Below are 20,842 nucleotides of genomic sequence, written 5' to 3' on the forward strand. Positions count from 1 at the left end.
GGAAATGGTTAACATTACATTAAACTTACCTGAAATGAAGTGCTGACTGCAGACATACACATGTTTTGTTGTTGGGTCCCATAATCTGCCAAACTCGTCCTCTCTTCTGATAGCTTGAAGCCATTTTGTCCTCCTTTGTGATTCCGTTTTATTATTTGGTAAATTGTAAAACTTTAATTGGTGATTTTTCGGCATTGTGGCTAATGGCAGAGACCGGTTTGTTTTCCCCCTCGGCTCTAACTGGATGTGACGTTTGTGGACGTTCCCGTCATTGCCGACTGTATCTATTAAGCCATGGTTTATGTGTTTCAGGTGTGTCGGTTGAATCCTATGACTGCAGTCTACGGTTGAATTAATCAAACTTAACTGCACTTCACAGAAACTCAACACAGTGACCCCAACACCAACAAGCATTTTGGAGAGGTATAATTGCAGCGAGTATAACCCATTACACAGAACACAGAAGGCAAGCCACAACACATGCAAAATAGGTGAAAGATCAAAGGGACTTTAAAAAATAACGTTGAAATATTTGCTTTTGCACCATTTAATTAAACACAGGATGCTGAAAGGTATTTAAACATAGTTTTGTGTTGAAGTTGAAGTAATTTTGACACTCAGACTTTAATTTTTGCTGCAAATGTATATTGGTTCCAAATATCAGATATCAGTCTCCTTGATCACTAATAATCAGTATTGGAATTGGCCCTGGAAAAAAAAACATTTTAATTGATCCCTATAGGGGTGAATCATTTCATGCAACAGGGAGGAAAAGTATTTTTGGGTGCATGGGAACATGAAATCCAAATAAAATTATCTTAGTCATATATAACAGTGCAAGAGAAAATTTTTAACTGTTTGCCATGTTTCAAGGAGAAGGTACCGCCAAAATAAAAGTCAGCCTAATAGAATTTGGAACTCCTTAAGATTCAACTCTGACCTTCCTTCCTATCACACACATTACGCAACATTTATGAGGTGTGTTTTGGGTCAGACTCGAGCTTTTAGTGCTGAGCGTTATATTCAGTTCCTTGGAGGGAAATTTCACCTCTTTGTTATTCTCTGGAGGTTTCAGACTTCAGTGACACTGACCTCTGGGCGTCGCATTGTTCCACAAAGATGTGTGTGTGTGTGTTCATGCATCAGTGTCTGTGTGTGTGTTTGTGTGTGCTTTTTTCCTCCACTTTTCTTCCCAGAGGCTGTTCTCTCTCTTTATTCTTTATCTTTTATACTAACACCCACACACACCAGTATTAGAACAAAAATGCTCACTCATATACACACACACACACACACACACACACACACACACACACTCATATACATTCACACACACACAGAAGAGTTTATGGAAATGTTTAACAAAAGAAGTCAGGCAACAATAAATTTACTGTAAGATTCCTACAACAGCAGGGAAGTGTTTGTGACTTGTATTTCGGGTCGCTGCTCAGCAGCCGCAGTCATTCTGGTCCAGTGAATAAGCATCCACAACACAACACACTGCATTCACCCGCATCAGTACCAGAAAACCTTCTGCAGGGTCTAACGTAGTGACATATAAACATCAGATTTTCACTGCAGTATACTGGAATCAGTCTGGAAGTATATCTGGGAAAACAAATCCATATCACCAGGATTTCGGGAGCACAGAAGCTCTTATTTGGATAAAACTTCACCTATGAAAGAGCTGGATTTGCGAGTGAGGACTTTACTTAAGAAGTCGTCCTATGCATTTCCTGATCATTTCACAGTGAAGTCTGGTGACACATGTGCTCAGTGTCTTCTCTACCCTCACTACATGGTCTCATTTCTGCTGGACACTGGACTCTGGGATGTAATTTTCCATACAAAGAAAAGCAGATATGTTCACTGGGGATAAAACACACATCAGTACATGCACGTGTTCTGACACACACACCTGCTCTTTTCAGCCAAGAGAAGATCAGTAACCTGATGTATTGTTGGTCCTGATGGATGATAAAGGCTGTGGTGTCTTGGTGTAATGGAAGAGGAAGAACTTTTTGAGTTACTGTTCTTTGTTGAATCTGAAAACTGTAACTCAGCCGAGTGTGCAACGCAGACATCTATCATACAGGCGATGAGCAGCCAGGACAAGGTCAGCATGAACATATGGGATAGTTTGCTTTATGCTTAAAGCTGGAGGAAACTTCTAGACGTGCAAAGTTTTTCCAAAGTACTGTACAAGTACTGTTTATAAATGTTTTAATCTGGATTTTAATATAGAAGTCTCAATTCCTGGATGGTACAGGCATTTCTATTAAATGCAAATACAACTGGAATAAATTTTGATACTCTTCAGTTTACTGTGCACAACCCAGGTCTTGTGGGAGCTCGCTAGTGTTAGCTGCACAGCTAAGCTGACCATGTTACCACCATTACCAGTGTCAGCACAGCTAATGGTGGTAACATAGTTAACAATGCTAGAAGGATTTTGCGGTTCAATATGAAGCCGCTTTTTCACCTGGCAAGCTTGGGGGACACCAGAAGGTACAGTAAGCACAATGTTTCTACAGCAATGAATTTCACCAGCGGGATGGTGTTACCAGCTTTAATCACCGAGTGAGCGGTGCAACTAGCTAGCTAACATTAGCATCCTGTAGAGCAGTGTAGCTACCTGCAACCTGCAGCTCAGGAGCCACATTTGGCTCTTTAGTCCTTCTCTAGTGGCTCCCTGTGGCTTTGACAAAAAAAAAATTATATAGAAATGAAAAACAGTATTTTTTTTTTAACATTTTAATTTTCATTTATCATTGTTTAAGCCCTATAGTGATTCTTACATTTTCCACCTGTGTAAATGTGTAGCCTATAACTGTTTTAACATCTCGTCAACTATGTGCCTCATACGTTTCCTGTCTGGCGCCTTTTCCTGAAATTTGTCTAATCTCATATCATCATATCATATCAGTGGCTAAGCTTGAGTCTCCTTGGTGAGGATAGCTTCAGAAGAAAATACAGAATTTCATAGTAAGGACAGTTTGCTTTCACCACAAACGCTGCAAAGTTTAAGTACAAAATAATCATTAATAGCCCACTGCAGAGCAGCTACTTTGTTGTAAAACATATTAATGAATGCTCATTTAGACCTAGTAGGAATGCTAATGTAGATGAAATCAGCTGTGTTGCCATCATTATAATGTACAAATTTGTATTGCCGCTCCAGACAGATTGTTTAACATCTTTTGGCCAAAAACAGCTCTTTTGATAGCAGAGGTTGCTGACCCCTGTATTAAATGAACTTTTGTAAACGACCCAGGGTGCGGGATGAGTCATCAAACATTTGAAACCCTTTTACTTGGCTTTAAAGGGGGCAGGGTTTTGATATAAAAAATACTCTGATACTATTTTTTTTTATACAGGTTTGGCACATAACAAAAGACAAATGAACAGTTAACATGAAATTAAAGCTGGGTTTTAAGCAAATTTTCATTTCAGAAGGTAGAAACTGTGCCAGTGAAGGGCTTTTCACAGGTCATGTCTATCAGTTGTCTGTCCAACATGGATGAGGGATCCTACCTTATTTGCCCTTCTCCTCTCTGATTTAATTTTTATTAGGAGGAGAGATATTCCTTATCCAAATTATAGGTCTAGGGGTAGAGGTGGGGCTTGGTAATATGGAGAAAATCAAATATCACAATATTTTTTTACTAAATACCTTGATATCAATATTGGGAAGATATTGGGTTGATCATTGGTGCTTACAGAAAATATTTACATGATGAGATTTTTTTAAAAATAATCTTCAGTAATGTTGATATAATGAAATGAATTTATTTAATATAAAAAAGTAATAATATAAGATCATGCCAGACTTGCTGATATGGTGTTTTATTGAGAATTTTAGTATTTTTAAGCAAGTTTAATTATTTGGTGCAAAGTTTTTATGGTTACAACACTGTGACATTTTTGCCATAATCCTCTAATATATTCTCTCAAAATGTATTAAAAGCAGAATTTTTATACTGGATCCACACAGAAAGAAAGTTTGTAAGTTAATCATACATTTATTTTCAAATTTTAACCCTTTTAAATTTGACTAAACCACATGGACACAAAAAAAAGTAGTGTTGCGTCATTGACCCATATAATGAAAACAGCTAGAACAGTCTGGGAAGTTTCAAAATTCGCTTTACTGTTATGCAGCCTTTAAAACCAGGAAAAGACAATATTGGTATAATATTGATATTTTGCATAGCCCTAGATGGAGGACATCATATATTGTACAGAGCCTAAAATTAAGTTGACATGTTTGCCAGTAAAGGAATTATTAGTGCTGCCCCCGACGAGGAAATTTCCTAGTCGACCAATAGTCATCATTTAGGGCCATTAGTCGACCAGTCACCTGCATGTTTATATGATGTTAATTTATTTATTAAATGATATATTTTGGGGCGGGGCAACACAGTGGTTTGAGCTGAAGGTGTGAGAAAGAATAGTATCAGTAACATTGTTAACACTGTGCTACATTACAGAGAAATACAAAACCGTACTAATGAACCTTCATTAATATAGGCCTATATTTTATCTACAAGTGCATGTCACACACTGAGCGAGCCGCCTGTTAATGACACTGTGGGCTAATGGGCATGTAGCTACTTCCATGTTTCAGATGATACGTCATGTTTGTAGTCGACCAATGAAGATGAGTTTACATATCACCTTGGGTTCGTCCTTCACCTTCTCAAAATGATCCCACACTTTGGATTTCCTGCCCAACATGTTCTTAACTAGTCATAACAGGCAAATGGAAGTAACTCCGCAGTATGGACTGCAATGTTAAGTGTACATTTTAAGGAATCAGAGGGGTTGGGGTTAACTGATGGCCAAAGACAAGGTAATGGACGTCAGTGAAGGTGCCAATTTGCAGAACTAATATTAGGCAGTGTGTTGAAACCATTCAGATAAAGGAGCAGCACCAGGAGGTATTTAAAAGGCAGTCTATGTGGAGCGAAGGAGCAACTTGAGTAAAGCATCGGTTAATATTAATATGGAGGTCAACAGTGTGAATAACTTGCAATTCACCCTCAGTGGGATCACAATCTGTTACCGAGAGAGGAGGAATTTTTAGGATGGCAGTTTCTGAGTGGATGGAAGAATGAAGCGAGGCGGACAGAGAACGGGTAAATGGCTTTTAAATTACTAAATCTCATCCTTTTCTGCATGTGACTGAGTACAAAAAGCACAGAATGGAGTGAGAAGAAAAGCAAAAAAAGGGGCGCAGAGTTTGGAGAACAAACTTTATAGAAAATTGTGTGGAGTGTGATCACAGGGAATGAGACTATCCTGTATTGAAGAGTGAGGAAGAGGAGCCCCTTGCAATATCCAACAAAGCAAACTGAAGGGAAATGACAGTAAAGGAATTTGTTCGGCTGCACTGCTGAAATAACCTTTCAGGGGTAGTTACAATGGAGGCGAGAATGATAAGAGGAAGTACCCTGGTTTGGTAAAGAGGAGTGACAATAACAGACGACTTGATTAATGTCCAATTTACTTCAGAGGAATGAAAAGAGCTCGGGCAAAGGTCCAGAATAACCTCTCTCTGAGAAAGGACATGCTGTGTCTTGCTGAAACACCTTGAGAGATGAACTGAAAATGTATTTAATAAACTGCCAGACTGATTCAGATCAGAGGGAAGAAACTAAATCTAATTAAAACAAATCCTGGAGCAATTTCGGGTTGTTGAAGCACTTCAAAAAGAAAAAAAAAAGTTATCACTAACAAGCTAATAATAAATTCTGTGACCCTGCCTTTGAGTCAATCAACCTGATTAATATATTCTCATGTTTCCAGCTGGAAGGACTTGATTTAAAAACACTTGCTCCCAAAGTGTGCGTGGCCTTGTGATTTCAGAGGCACAAATTGTCCACTTGAGATCAGCGGAAACCAATAAAGAGCTAAAAGCCCCAATACCCATTCCACACTCGCCAAAAACTCTTTGCTGCCATGGCAACTGGCTTTCTGTCCCGCTTTTACTTTGAAATATTTTTAAAAACTGGTCTTTGCAGCATCCAGCACAGTTTTGTGTCTTCATTAGTAGAAAAAAGTGTAATAATATGGTAAGAGTCTTCAATAAATAATGACATTTATGGTAACTATGGCACTGGAACAGTGCATTTTGGCATTGAAAATAAAATTCAGCATTGAAAAAAGTTCCACTGAAAAAGACAACATGGCTTGAGATTCAGTCATGTGTCTCCAGAGATGGTGCTTTTGCTACATTTTCAGACTTATCCTCAGATTTTAATTTACCTACAGCCAATCTATTTCTCTACTTCCAAAGTAGATATTGTGCCTCTTCTCTTTTTCCATGTTACCCTTCCCTCCCTAGCCAACCATGGGATGACCTTTGGACCTTTAATCTCCATCAGAAATGGCGAATACCTAAGACTATAACAAACTCATGGCTTTTGATCATTCGGTTGTCAAAACCAAAAATGCTTGGGAGCGTGAGCTTGGGGCTAACTTGACAGATCAATGGTAAATGGGAGATGGACTGCACTTGTCTAGTGCCTTTCTAGTCCTCCAATGACTCAAAGCACTTTTACACTATGTCACATTCACCCATTCACACACATATTGACACGCTGGTGGCCAAGGCTACCATACATGGTGCCACCCACTACTCAGTAACCACAAGATCTAACACACCAATGGTACAGCCATCAGGAGCAATTTGGGGTTCAGTATCTTGCCTAAGGATACTTACACCGCCGACCTTATGAGGAGTGGACGATCCGCTCTACCTCTGAGCCACAGCTGCATCGGTGGTCCCAGTGGTGGGACAAAGCTGTGCATAATATTTGTTCAACTACTCCTTATGCCAGGCTGCAGCTTTTACAATTTCAATTTCATCAGATCTCGACAATCTGAATTATATCCTAATATTGCGGACCAATGTGACAGATGTCACGCCTCTTCTTGTAATTTGAGCCATATGTTCTTCTTCTGCCCCAAACTACAGAAATTCTGGAATTCCATTTTTGTGATTTTAACAAAGGTTCCAGGGGTTAAGATAAAAAAACAGATCCATTTATTGCTATATTTGGGGTATCATCTGAACAACTAAATTACAGGTTATGCAGACAGCATTAACACAGGCTACCCTACATTTATACAGGAGGCAGTAGATTGGCAGCTTCTGTGTTCAGTGACGTAAAATTACTGTTTTTGTCAATGGAGTCTGGCTTTAAAGAGAGAGAATGGAAAGACCTACACGAGTGGTGCGAGAGTCTGTGAACGGATATTTTGAAATAGTTTTGCAGTTGTCAAACAGTCACCTACGACTTCAATTCCTCAAGAATTTTCTCAGTTTTTGGAATCTTCGTTTTCTTTATAAATTCAGTGTAATACATGATGATTAAAGGGCCACTGTGTAAAATGGGTTGAAAACAGTGACATCAGTGGTCAAATTCTAGATTGCAGGGCTCACTCGCTCACCCCTCCCGTCGGGTAAATGACGGTGGCCTCGTAGGGACAAAAAACCTTGCGCAGACATGAGTTTTTCAGGAGTAGGTCTATCTAGTGACAAGGTAAATGTTTATTTAGAAATCTAAACCATGTTACGATATTGTAATGAATCACTCACGAGCAGGAGACCAGAGGAGCGTTCGGGAAAAGGCCCGTTTATTTGAGCACTCCAGAAACTCCGGTAACACTCCAGGGGGTAAAAGACTCCGTCCCAAACTCTGACTCTTCTAGCGTAACAGACACACTTCATACACACATACTCGTTTACCATACCGAGTGGGGACCCCTCTCTGCTCCACCAATCTCCAGCCCACACACTGACTGACAGTGTAGCCGGTAAACAGAGCTCAGGCGAGACGAGAGGCTGAATCCCCCGCTCCCATTTGGCTGCACAGAATGGGATTCAGTGCTACTGCTACCATCGTTGGGGAGATATATCATCAGGAGGAAAAGCGCCGCAGAGAGTGCATCACAAGGAGTGAAGTTGCGTCTTCTTTTCCTCGCAGATGACGGTTCAGGTTCATTCTCTCCTTTTGCGTGGTAAGTGTGGTCCATTCGCAAACTTTATAACTAAAAAAACTTCCTTCCAACATCATTCCTTCCTTCCATTGTCTTCGTTGGTTTATTTATACACGCAAAACACGTTCTCTGGCTGGCTGGATTGTTCGTTCGGTCTGCCTTACATACATGGCGGCGCAAGATAGCGACCTCTCTAAAGCAAGGCCCTTGCTATATATATATATATATAAAGCATAACTATAAGGCTACGAAAACCAAACGAATTTTATTTTATAGCGATTATACACTTGTATAAACATATTAATGTGTAGAATATTCAGATTCAGATTCAGATTGACAGTAAACCATGCCAAATATTACACACTGGCCCTTTAACCGATATACAAACTGTCATCTTGAAGGTGAAGTATTCCTTTAATGTATTTTATACGGGTAAACATGAAAATAACAGGGGGTATGCCTTCAGATAACAATACAGTGTTTCGTCTGGAATGAGATAGAGTCATCAGTGAGTTTAAGCTGCCATCAGTCTACAACAACATTGTAAGTGAAAGTGCAAAGCTTTTCAAAGGAGATATTACTAATCAGTTAATACATAAGAAAACTAGAAAAGCACTCAGAGAGTGCAGACCTCCGCCAAGTAGGTGATATTCCCTCCCCCTCTGCATCAGATTTTGCAGCCTGCATCACAATTAGGTTATTTGCATCACTATCATTATTAGGTTATACATGTCTTCACTATGGAGACACTGTGGTGTATTTATTTCGTTTTTAGTTTGTACCAACACAGAATATAATGTTTTTTTGTATTGTTCACTTTCTTTTTTCCAACACAGAACATTAATTTCAACTTTAGAATTACAACAATATTTAGAAAATCTTTAGAATTTGGAATTGCTGCTGAGGCTGTCAGATGATAGATTTTATTTATTATTTTATCCATTTTGCTTCAACCGATCACCACCAAAATTTTATCATCTGTCCCTTGTCCCATTATCCACCTTTCCTGAAAATTTCATTAAAATCCCTTCATAACCTTTTGAGTTATTTTGCAGACAATCAAACAAACAAACAAACAGACCAACGCCAGCAAAAACATAACCTCCTTGGCTGAGGTAACAAACCAGTAAACCCATTTAAACATTAGGGTTTACAACCTCCATGAAAAGATTCAGGTTTTAAACTCTGTTTTGTTTTGGTGTTTTCATCACTGGCTAAAGATCTGGGTTACCAGGGTCAGGAAATGAGATGTTTTTATTTATCATTCCGGTCGTTATCCCCTTTAGGCTCTTTGCAGTCTTTGTTTACCCACTAAGCAGCATTTAAGTGACCTTTTAAGATATTGTTACATTTCTAAAAACACACTCACACAGCGGTGTCTCTGATGATGTATTTATTGGCTTTGCAGCCCTGGCTGCTGCATCCATATTCATGCTGCTCGTTTCGATTCTCAAACATTTGGTGCTCGCACACACACAAACACAATCACTGGGAGCGACGACAGCCAAATCCAAGAAGCTCTATTGTTTTGGCTCATCTATTTTCTTGCCTCTCACTCTGTCTTTCCTCTCCTCAATCCCTCTTTTCTCCGACAGGGTGAGGTTGCCCTTTTCTCTCCGTCCAGCTAGGGAATGCTAATGGCAACGCGGCGAGGCCAAGACAATTAGCCAGACACACACAACGCAAGTGAGACCAGCGCTTGCAGACCCAAAACACACCGTGTATCAGTGAGCAACAGGAAACACACCTTGACACATAAAAACGCATGGAAACACACAATGAGAGACAGTTGCTAGTGTCGAGCTTTTGTTTTGTAAGGCTGCAGAGCGAAAGCAAAAGTAGAGACAGAATAAGAGAGGAGAACGAGGGAGAAAGGACTGAGTCACTCTGGAGACTTCAGGTACTGAAGGAAAATACTGACTTGAGAAACCATGATTCATGGTCATGACGAAACAACATCTATATGTACATATTAAGCCCCCAAAATCAAACTTTCAAAGAGTTCTCCACCCATTTACCATTGCACACCTAACGTTGTCAGACTCATGAGCGACGGTAAAATAAAATCGATGCAGCAGAACCAGAGATACAGTTTTTATTATTCCATGCATTCTTGTTCCTCATCAAAACCTGGGGCCTCATTTATAACCCTTGAGTACACACAAAAAAGGGCTTGAAATGTGCGTACACCACTTTCTAAGCATAAATCAGGATTTATAACGAAACACTTGAAGAAATATACGTAAATTTAGGGAAACTCTGACCCATGGAAACTGGAAGTCCCCTTTAAGTTAATCAATTTAAGGCAACCCTTACAGGCAAGTTCCAAAAGCTCCCAAATTTCAGCCTCAGTGTATCAGTTTAAGCTGCAAATTTATTTGGCAGCAGTTGAAGTGCACTTTGGGTCAAAACCTCAGCCTCGTAGCTTCATCTTGATCTACTCACAGCCAAAATCCCTCCAGGTATCCTAACTGGCCGAGCTCAGCCCATTGAAGATTTATAACAAACGTGCCTCACAGATCTTCACAGGCTGAGTTTCTACCTAGATGCAACCAGTCAATCACCAAATAAAATGAAGCAGGTCTTTGGTAAGCCAGGTGAGAGACAGACTCCATAAAGAGAGACGGGTAAGCATGGAGAAACAATCATCACTCTTTGAGCCATTGGGTTCAATACAAGTTGAAAAATCTCAAAGAGCTGCATTACTTGATTAATTTCATACCATTTATGTGCAGGGAGCCAACAGGAAGTCATTTACTCTCAGGAATGAGTCCTAAAACCCTGAAATGAGTCAGTATTTTACCACTCATGGTTCCCTCATCTCAAAATCAGTAGGTTTTTTTAATAGATTTTTGGTTAGATGCCTGAAATAAGGTCTGTGCTTAACACAGAGACTTTCACATTTTGTTCTACAAAATAAAAAACGCCAGTAAATACCCCACTTGTGAATTTTGAAGCTTCTGTGTGTCTTCAAAATGGTGGTTGCTAACAAGTGGCTAAGTGAGACTACAGAACGTCATCATACTGAGCATAGCTTTACAGCCGTACTGTGGGGATGACATTAAGAAATGCATTCATGGTGTAGTTTGTTTATAGCGTTAGCTTTTTACTTCTGGCGACTCCATTTAGGCTTAAATGGAGTAATCATTAAAGTGGTGTTCATTTGTAAAGATGCTATCTAAATATAGAAGAACTTTTTTTCTCAAACACAATTAGAATTGGTAAATGTGTACTTCGAGACATAAGTAAGTAAGTTAACGTACTGTTAAGGGTAGGCTAACATTTTTTTCTATAACATTAAATAGTATGATGATGTTTTATGATGGAGCCATTAGAGTAAAGAACACATTTAGGCTACAAAATAAAGTGCAATAGCATGTCAACAAACACAAATCACACCACAGAGCACGTCCAAATTATAGACAAACTGATTACGGATGAAGACTGGCCAATCAGAATGTAGTATGACTCCATTGACTCTAATGCAGTTGTTTCAGATTTCCTTCATTTTCAGGCTCGTTTTGTGGATTTGGAGCTAAATGTTGTGCCTGGGGCATGTCGTGTATTAATGATACTCATTACCTGGAGAGGTTGGAAAAAGATATACGTTTCTTCCCTGTTCCAAAACCAAAATCAAACCCTGAAAAGTGTAGGGTTAGCTAGCTAGCTACTGAAGATATAGCCTACTGAATGTATACACATGCTGCTTTTGCTTTTTAATGATTATAACCATAGACATATATATGTAGACGCCGCATCAAGTGGGTTTGCCCGCTGCTGCTATACGTCAACGTCGCCGCCATGTTGGATGTGGCAAGGCTGTGCTGTAAATGAATACAAGTGAATGGACTTAATTTCATAAAGCGCCTTTCCTCAAAGAAATGTACGTTAATGCTGTACATACATATATGTACATATATATATATATATATATATGTACATATATGTATATATGTATATTGTATTATATTGTATTGTGGAAAGGATGACACAGTTATTCGGCAAACCACCGTTTATTACTGAACAGTACAGGTTACTGTTGGCCGTAACCACGCCAAAACAACCAACAAACAAGAACTTAGCTGTAACTCCAACTGTGCACTCCTGCTCTCTCCTCCAGCTCGCTCCTACACACACCAGCACCCTCACACATTGCCCTCATTCCCGTCACACTCGCACCCCGCCCCCCTACCTATACTCATTCATTAACTCACAGAACACTGACATTATAACAGAACATTTACTGCACACTCAGCGCTCGATGCAGCATCTATGTATATATGTCTATGGTTATAACAGTGGGGAAAAGGCCATGAAGGGAAGCAGGGAAACTTTGCTGATATTCAACCAGCTCTGTGTCATCAGTGAAGCCAAACACTCTGCACACACTGCGATGCCACACAGCTGGCTCAATATCAGCAAAGTTTCCCTTTATCTTCATTGTCTTGTGTGGCGATCAGCAGTGATGTGGTGGTTCACTTTTACACTGTGATCTGTAGCCTATAGTTCGGCTTTAGCTTCTAACTATCTTTGTCTTTTTAACCTGTTGTTGCTGCTGAGTCAGTTTGACATCCTGGATATATCCTTCAAACACAGACTGTAGACCCCTCTGTCTGCTTCTCTCTGGAATCACTGTTTCATTTCTCCAAAAATATGATGATATTTCTACAGGGAGTGCAGTTAGAAAAAAATACTGTATCTTTACAAGGACCCAAGTATCAATATTTTTATTGTATAAATTACTAATATTGTTTATACAAATTAAACTTTTGGCTGAATAATAATAGAATAATATAATCAGTTGCTTTTTCAGTCTCCTCAGAGCAGGGCAAACAGCTCTGATCTACTGGTTATAGGGAAAGGAGTCTATCACCTATTTTTAAATAGGTGAAAAAAAATTGCATGCACATGATCATTTTGATAGGAAAAGGCTATAGAGTGCTCCAACATTTTTTGTGGGCCATTGTGGAAGAGGAAGATAACTGTGGTATTACTACTTTTACTTGAGTAAAAATCTCAATACTTCTTCCACCACCAGTAAGGGAAATGAAATACAATGTTTGAGATGAAAGTACAAGTACAAGTAAAAATGCAGTAAAATTACAGGAAAAATAACTTTGTTACAATAAAAAAAGTAAAGGCAAAGCAAGGCAGTTTTATTTGTATGCACAATTCATACTTCAGGGCAATTCCAAGTGCTTTACAGAGCAATAAAGCATAATAAAAGATACAGATTTACAATAAAAGAAAAGAGAAAAAAAGATACAAAAGGTCAAATTAATTTTAAATGATTTACTTTTTTTTTTAATCACCATTAAAAATAGCAAAGATAAAACGAGTCTAATGAAGCTAAAATCAATAAAAGTATTTGTATTATAAAAAAAATTACAGTGCAGTGCAAGAAATGAATAAATATTTGATATCATAAAAGGCAGCAGCAAATAGAAAAGTCTCCAACCTTGATTTAAAAGACATGAGGGATGGTGCAGACCTTCAGTTTTCGGGGAGTTTGTTCCAGAAATGTTGGTGCATAAAAACTAAACGCTGCTTCTCCATGTTTAGTCTTGACTCTGGGGACATGATGCTGACCTGTCCACGATAACCTAAGCACACTGCATGGTTCATAGTGTGGCAGAAGGTCAGAAATATATTTGGGCCCGGAACAATTCATTGCTTTGTAAACCAACAGTTGGTATTTTAAAGTCGATTCTCCAACAGACAGGAGGTCAGTGTAAGACCTCAGAGCTGGATTGGTCTTAGACTTCGTGTGGACTCGAGCAGCAGCATTCTGAATCAGCTGCAGCTGTCTGATTGGTTGTTTAGGGAGGCCTGTTAAGACTCTGTTACAGTAGTCAAGTCTTATGAAGATGAATGCATGGACAAGCAGATCCTGCTGAGACGTGGGTCCTTTTTAAGGTGATAGTAGGCTGACTTTGTAATTGCTGTTGAAGTTCAGGTCTGAGTCCAAGACTTCTTGCTTGGTCTGTGGTTTTTCACACTGCCAGTTGAAGCTGAGCTCTTACCTTTGATCATTCTTCCCTGGCTCCAAACACTACTACCTCAGTTCTACCTCCCTGGGTATCAATGTTGCTATGAGCAATTAACGCAGTATCTTTCAGGCCAAATGAAATATGCCAATTAGTTATTATGTGTGAATCCACATACAGTAAACATGCTTGTCATGATTTTGTAGCCATTTTTCTGACCACTTTCTTCAGCAGAAGTAGAAACAGCCATCGGGCACAACATCATTTGAATCTCGGAAGAAATTGGACAAGTGGCTTGTGATCATGGAACCAGGCTGTGATGCCGTGAGCTGAAGGGGAATTTGACTCGGCATGCAGTTGGAAGTTTGAGCGCTAATGGTTGCTTATCTCAGCTCAGTTCGAGGATATCTGGGATCAAGTGATTGCTTTTAGCTTCAAGACTTCATTGCAGAGACTTGGAAAGGCCTTCAAGACGTTCTGTGACTGTGGGTAAGTAAGAAAAATGGAAAATCCCCCCAGAACCAAGCTATCTCTTTATTCTGCAGCTCATGCCTTGAACGCCAGCTGCACCTCAGAAGTGAGAACTAAAGACTGAAAAGCTGCCAGCCCCTCGTGATTGTGCGAAGCAAACAGAGCGAAAGCCTGTTTCCCAGCCGACCAATGATCAATAGCTCATATGCAGTGCCAGTTTAGATGCCTATCTGCCTGGGGCCAATGGGCACTGTCTCCACCAGCGCACTTTAATCAGAATGAGTTATTGGGATCTGTGGCTCTGAGTGAACTAAGGGGGAATGACACACACACACACACACACACATACACACAATGCAGCTAATCAATCACTTTAATTGATCGAGTGAATAACAGAGGAGGAATGGGCTCAGAAGTCTCCAGGCGGAGATGCAGCAGTGGGTGTGTTTGGGAAGATGATGGCCACTGAATTGAACTGGCAGAGATCCATACACTGTGTGTGTGTGTGTGTGTTAACAATGGTGAGTTTATGACTAAGGCAGGCCTATTCTCAGAGTCAGGGTCACTACCTTTCCTCTAGCCACCTGTAATCGTCCTTTTGTCGTCATCTGTTTCACTAAAAGGAGATTACAGTAACGGTTATAGACGTGGTCCATGGTCCAGATGGTCGCTGGTTTGATGAAAATCTGTGCAGGTAAATAAATAAGTAAGTAAGTTGATTAAAGCATCTTTCCTTTGCCATCGTCAAGGTGTCCTTGAAGGAGGTACTTTAAGAAAAATGTCTAAAACTCTTCAAACTGCCAGCTGGGCCCATGTGTTGTTATGTATGTCAGTTTTTCTCTTCAGTAACTGGCATTTCCGGAAAAACGGTTGGATTTAGAAACATAAAATTTAAAGGATTTGTATGTAACGTTTAGAGAATCCTTGTTATTAGTGACGCCTCTCTCTGAGGGCGTTAAATGAACTACAGTAAGCATCCTCCATAGACGCGAGTGAGCACCTGCATCGGCCACAACAGTGGCTTCAAACTTATTTATACTCAACGTCACATACGTATATGGAGATGGACAGACACTTCGTTTCCACTTACGTATGTGTACGGAGATCCAGAAGTCCATTCATTCCTATGTGAATCCGATGTACCTGTAAAACTCCTCCCCTCCTGAAATTTGCCTCGAGTACGTTAAAAAAATTTAGCTTTTGCAGTGGATTTCAGAGAGTGCTAGCCTAGTTTTAAGACACTGTGAATCTGAGTAATGTTATTCTACTAAAATACGATCATATATTACAGTCAGATCGTCATTATGACTCATTCAGCAGTTCATACGTCTTTTTATTTCAATATTTCACAAAACATGCCACATACCTGGCAGGTCCTGTTTCTGTCCCGGTAATATATGTTACACATATTCAAAACTACTGGATGGCAAAGAACGGACAAAATTAGCCTCTTCCCCATTGCCACACGTAGTTTCCATCAGGTTTCTCTCCATCCATAAAGAGGTGCAGTTCCTTGTGTTGGACACTAGAGGCATCATCCATATATTTTCAGATGTACAGACACCAGTCACATACGTACTGTAAGTGGAAACGAAACTCTGTCGAAACTGTCCATACTTTGCGGACATTTCCTCCGTATTAGTGCTCATTTTTCTTATAGCATTCAGATATGGATGAAATGTAGCAGTACCACCGGAGATCGTTGGGGCAGTGTAGCATAGTTCAAGATACAACCATAGGAGATGAAGAAGACTAAATAATGCGGAAACGGAATGATTTGGTAGGTAGAGAAAAGAATTCTCCATCCACATGCTGCAATGTATTTAATGGCCTCAGACTGCTGCTGTCAACAATGTTGCCTCTGTTAAAAAAGGTACATCGTTACAAATTCCTCCAACGTCACCTCATTTGTTGTTATGTGAAACTTTTGACTCTGCCCTCCAGTGCCATCTATTGGCGGTATATATGCTATCATAAAAGACGCATGAAATTATGAGGGCAGTGACCTTTACAGCGTTTGAAATAGACTCATCCATTTTCATACGTAAAGGAAGTATAAATGATAGAATAACATCACTGGACAATTAATTACAATCATAGTTAAGATGATGTTATTATCTGGATGTTCTTATATTCCATCGGAGTATTGGCTCCATGATACTAGCTAGCTTGCCAGTTACTTCATCAGTTGGCACTATGAAGCAACCAGCTGCAGATCCATACAGCGTAGCTTTACAGCTGGCTGGCTAGCTTAAGCTCAGGCTACCGCTCACTGGCTGCCCAGCTGGCTGTAACTTATTTTCACTGCATAGATCAGCCGTTGGTTGCTTCGTAGCTGATAAAGTCATTTGCAAACCAGCCCTGGGAGTCTGGATGAATTAGTTTGTGTTCTCCACTTAATACAGTATTTAGTCACATTTGCTAGGTAGCAATCTGTCCGCATTTGAAAACAAGCCGACGTTTGCTATCATTAGCAAGCTAAAACCAAAATGTCAGTGTTTCCATTGGGATTTTTTTCAGCGCCGGGGGCACTGAAGAATTAGCTAGCACACCCGGCTGTACTCCCTGTCGATCAGAACCTCCGGAGATGGACCTCCAGTCAGCGGAAAATCAGTTGGAAGTGATGAATATAATGGAAACACAGCATCCATGGACTGGTGGCAGGTGCCAGTCATGTCTTGACGTTAGTTAGACCTAACATTAGCTGCTGCTGCTGCACACCGCAGCCATAGATTTGTAATACCCAGATACTGGATGCCAAGATGGCACTTCATTCATTTCAGTGGAGTTGCATATACCAAATAGGTTTCTAGTGTTCCAGGTTTACTTCTGCGGTATGCGGCCTACTGAATATGTACAGTACATTTTTTTCGCTGTAATACCGTGAGGGGCAACTGGGAAATATTGGCTGCAGGGCTGAGCAGCGTTCCTGGGGGCCTGACTGTACTGCTGTAGCGGAGCTTAAGAGAGATGTAGCGCGCTGTTGGGAGAAGTTTGTCTGCATGCCAGAAATGGATTTCTTGGTTAAGCTTCATCACATTATGAGAAAACTCCTCGAAGAATCATCTTATCATCCTCCTTTACAAAAAAAGTCAGTCTGCAGGCTGTTACAGGCAACTGAGAAAGTCGGGGTCAGTTTGTAAGTTATGTTACAATACGTTCACCTATTGCCAATACAAAATGTAGTACTTGTAAAAAGTTACATACAGAACCTTTAAATCTGTAGAGTTTAACAGCAAGAAGTGTTTCTAAGACCTGCATTTAAACAGTTATAAAGTGAGAAATGTATCATTCAGAGGCAGAGGACCATGATGCAATGCAATGTCAGGATATTGTTGAGTAACAAGCAAGAGTCGCCTGGATAAACTCTCTCCACTGAGACCACTTAGATGGGAAATCCATAGCTGAATGCATTACCATCCCAGTGCCATGTTCACTGTTGAACGCTGATTTGGGAAATGTAGGAAATCACTAATTGAAGCAGAAGAAGAGAAGGCAGGTTGGGGGAAAGTTGAGTCGACACCCAGGTGGCTAAAAGCAACATAGATGTCTGTGAGTAAATGTAAGCCAACACGATTTTTAACGTGTCTCCTCTCTGGATAATTGCCCAACAAGACAAAGTTTTATACTTTGTCATGGTCAAAAGTGAAACTCTGAGGAGTCTGTCCCAGTTCTATCTGAGGACACAAAATCGATTTCCACACCTTTACCTCCCTCTCTCAGACTGTCACTTAGCCACAGCAGGTTTCTGTAGAACGAGGGGGCAGAAAGGGGGGGATTTAAGAATCAGAGCTGTCATCTGGTCAACTTATTGATCTGTACAAAGCTCTAGAGACCAGGAGCTGGCTGACTGCCACACTGCTGATTGCCATCTGAGGATTTTGGGGGAGAGCCTCATGAGACCGTTTCACCATAGAAACTACTACGGGTAGACAGTTTGGCTTCAAGCCCAAAACTTAAATTTAGCAGCAATGTAAACATGAAACAGAACCTGTTTACTGACGCTGAAAATAAATCATACAAGCATGTAAAAGTTCTCCAATACGCGAAATGGAAAACAAGCATAACAAAACATTATGTTTTTGCTCTGTGAGCACTTTTGTTGGTTTGTGTCCCAGTTGTCATAAATATTTTACTTTTCGCAAGAAGTACAGAGCTTCAGATTGTCTTACGGGTACGTTCAGTATTTCCCACCCTGGGACCCTATTTTTCCATGTTTTTGTGTCTAAGTGACACATGGGAATAACAAATTTTGAAACTGGTGCACTATTCAATGTGAAGTTGGCAGCTGAGAATCAGGGCGCAAAGTACCTACTTGAGGCATTTGGCACCATCAGTTTAGGTCCAGTGAAAGAGCTTGTTTTTGCTACTGACAGGCTCCGAAAAATGACTAGTGTCTGACAACATTATGGAAAGGATCCTGACAGAGATAGACCCTTCTGTTAAAGTAAGATCCTTTTTTGTTTAACCAGAAATAGCCCTGATATCGCCATCGGCAAACACACCAGACTCCATTTAAAAAAACAGTAATTTTAGCATGTATGAAGCCAACATCTTTTCACATCTAACTGGGTGAGTTAAGGGTTTATTTAAACCAAACCAGAGTTGGTGATTGTTGGAGCAGTGGAAAGATGAACCAGGATGGCTTTTATGAGCTTTATTTTGTTTCTATAGACTTTGACGAAGAGTGTTTTATGATGATAAAAATGACTGTTTTTTTTTAAATGGAGTCTGGTGGGTTTGGCAATAGCGATGTCTAGACTGTTTCTGGTTAAAGAAAAAGGATCTTAATCTTTAACAAAAGGTCAACCTCTGTAATCATAAGTGCTATATGAAAAGCAACTGGACTTGCTCAAGAAAGTCCAGTTGCCTTTGATATAGCACTTATGATTACCATGACCTGGATGACTGAGACTCTTGAGCGACATGTCGACCTCTGTAGAGATTCTTTTCATAATGTTTTAGAGACTTATAACAACGATCTGAGCCTGTCACTGGCAACGCCATGCACTTTTAGTTGCCGTTAACGCGCATTCCAAGTGGTTACATTGTAGTTTAGTTTACTGCTCCATCAATAGTAGACCAATTTAAAAAATTGTCCCCATTAGTCACTCAAGGCAGCTTAAATCGTGGTTGCTGGTTGCAGCACTCTCACTCAGTAGTGAAAACTTATACACAAAAACATGGGAGGATAGGGCCCAGGTTGAAAAATGCTGAGGTTACCCATTGATGTTGTTTAACACTGCATTGTTCAGTCTGTCCTTACTCAAATGTGAAGTGCCAACGAGGACAGTCACTTTAAATCTTTTAGAAGTACCACATATTGCCTGTGAGCTCACTCATGGCCCGGTTCCACCAACAAGATGGCCTTTGGCAATCACATTCATTTTACTCAGTCGTGTTACAACCAAAGGACAACTAATAAATGGAGGTTATTACCTCTCTTGGAGATGTCTTCAGCAAGTAGATGTGGGCTTAAACAAAAGGTGCAGAATATTTAGTTGCTAACCATGAGACATGACAGTTGTATAACACAGTTCAGGGAGGAAATTCAGCTATTTTCGAACAAGATGTTGAAGAAAGAGTTGACGTTTTTTCAACTCGAGTTCAGAGCGCTCCAGCAAAAACGCAAGGCGCATCGCAATGCAAAAACCACAAGCAAAAAGCTTCATACTCATTAAAAACGATCACTAAAAGGTTGCTAAAACTCTGTCAATTTTCAACCTGGACCCTATCTTGTCATATTTTTGGGGTATAAGTGTCCAGCACTGAGCGAGAGCGCTGCAGCCAGCAGCCACGAAACAGGCTGCATTGTAGCCACTGGGGCATGTTTGCCCCATCACTTTACTTCCATTAAAAGTGCTTCTGTTTGCCACAGACAAGTTCAAATTGTTATTCTTAGTGTCTAACAACAGTATGAAAAGGATCCCTACAGAGACAGATGTTTGTTAAATAGTAAGATCTTTGCTTAACCAGAATCAACCCTGAAATCTTTATCACCAAAAGCACCAGACTCCATTTAAGTAACCATATAAACAAAATAAAACTCACAGAAAACATCTCAGTTAGTCTTTCTGCTGTTCAAACATCAGCTCTGCTTCAGCTGCATATGTAAAAATGTGCTGGCTGCTTGGCTCTATACCACAGACTGTATATAAACAGTGTGTTGAGACGTTGCTTTTCTGATGTTTCACTTCCCTGCCACCCTCTCCTGATATTTTCACATCTAACTGGATGAAATAAGGGCTTATTCAAAACCTGTTCTTCCTCAATACTGAACCAATTTCAAACACTGCGGTTCCCATTAGTCACAAAAACATAAGAAAATAGGGTGCAGGTTGAAAATGACCAGTTGCCCCTTAAGAATTTGATCTACCTAC

The 20,842-nt window shown here is 40.1% G+C and overlaps 1 protein-coding gene across 1 annotated transcript in view; it reads left to right on the top strand.

Annotated features, from left to right (window-relative positions):
* Window positions 1-20,842, top strand: part of rps4x (ribosomal protein S4 X-linked) — a 569,691-nt gene that overhangs the window by 90,246 nt on the left and 458,603 nt on the right. The window lies entirely within an intron of this gene.

The sequence above is a fragment of the Epinephelus fuscoguttatus genome, linkage group LG23 (assembly GCF_011397635.1).
Source record: "Epinephelus fuscoguttatus linkage group LG23, E.fuscoguttatus.final_Chr_v1".
Lineage (NCBI taxonomy): Eukaryota > Metazoa > Chordata > Actinopteri > Perciformes > Serranidae > Epinephelus > Epinephelus fuscoguttatus.